Source organism: Elephantulus edwardii, unplaced genomic scaffold, assembly GCF_000299155.1.
Source record: "Elephantulus edwardii isolate Elephantulus edwardi_28Jun2011 unplaced genomic scaffold, EleEdw1.0 scaffold00001, whole genome shotgun sequence".
NCBI lineage: Eukaryota > Metazoa > Chordata > Mammalia > Macroscelidea > Macroscelididae > Elephantulus > Elephantulus edwardii.
In genome coordinates, this window is record NW_006399751.1 from 37,825,816 (window position 1) to 37,826,961 (window position 1,146).

A 1,146-nucleotide genomic window follows, 5' to 3' on the forward strand; every position below is an offset into this window, starting at 1 on the left:
AGAGATCCGTTGGCTTAGTGGAGAGAAAGTGTTGCTACCAAGCCAAAGGTGGATGACTTCTAATCTGCAGCCCTCAAGCCTTTTTTCATTGTTTTTGTCCAAACACTCTTCTAGGTCATATAACCCTGGTGCATCCACTTGCCGTACAGAGGTAACTTGTGGTTGCTGTAAAGCTAAACACTGTGATACTGATGTGTCAAATGTGTTAATGGTTACCCATGGCAGACAGTGTTTGGTGGAGCTCCCTAATTAAAATAATGTTGGAAGCAGGAGTGGCATCCTATAGTGGAAACCCTATGAACCTGGAGAAAAGGATGAAAGTCAAACAAATGTTGGGGACTTTCATTCATAGGATCACTAGGAGTCACTTAAGACTCGACAGCACTTAACAACAACAACTATCATTTGGTGCATAGATATTTATTATGGTTATGTCCTCCTGTTCTGCTGACCCTTTAAGCATTATGTAGTGACCTTTGTGATGGTTGTTATGCTGGAATCTATTTTATCAAAAATAAAACTCCTTTTGTTTTCTAGTGGCCATTTGCTTGGTATATTTTCCCCACCCTTTTATTTTTACTCTCTATCTTCACTTTTCAAGTGTGTCTCTTGTAGACAGCATATTCATGAGTTTGGGGTTTTTTACCCAATCTTCTACTCTTTTTCTCTGGTGCATTTAAACCATTCAAAGTGAGTGTAATTATTGAAAGGCAAGGTTTTATTGCTACCATTTTGTTACATTCTTTTTGGTATTGTTGTTACTTTGGTCCAGCCTTCTCTCTGTGGCATCTCTGTAAGAAGGACTCCCCTCAGTATTTCCTGCAATGCTGGTCATGTTTTTCCAAACTCTTTAGGTTCTGCTTTTCTGAGAGTATCTTGATTTCCCTGTCATATTTGATGGATGGCTTTGCTGGGCACAGTATTGACTGACAGTTGCATTAAGTGTTTGATATATGTCATTCTAGTGTCTTCTTGCTCACATGGTTTCTGCTGAAAAATTGGCACTTAATCTTATTTGCTCTCCCTTATAGATTACTCATTTATCCTTAGTTGCTTTCAGAATTCTCTTCTTATCTTTGGTTCTGGCAAATTTGACTATGATATGCCTTGCTGTTTTTCTTTTGGGGTCTATTCTATATGGAGTTC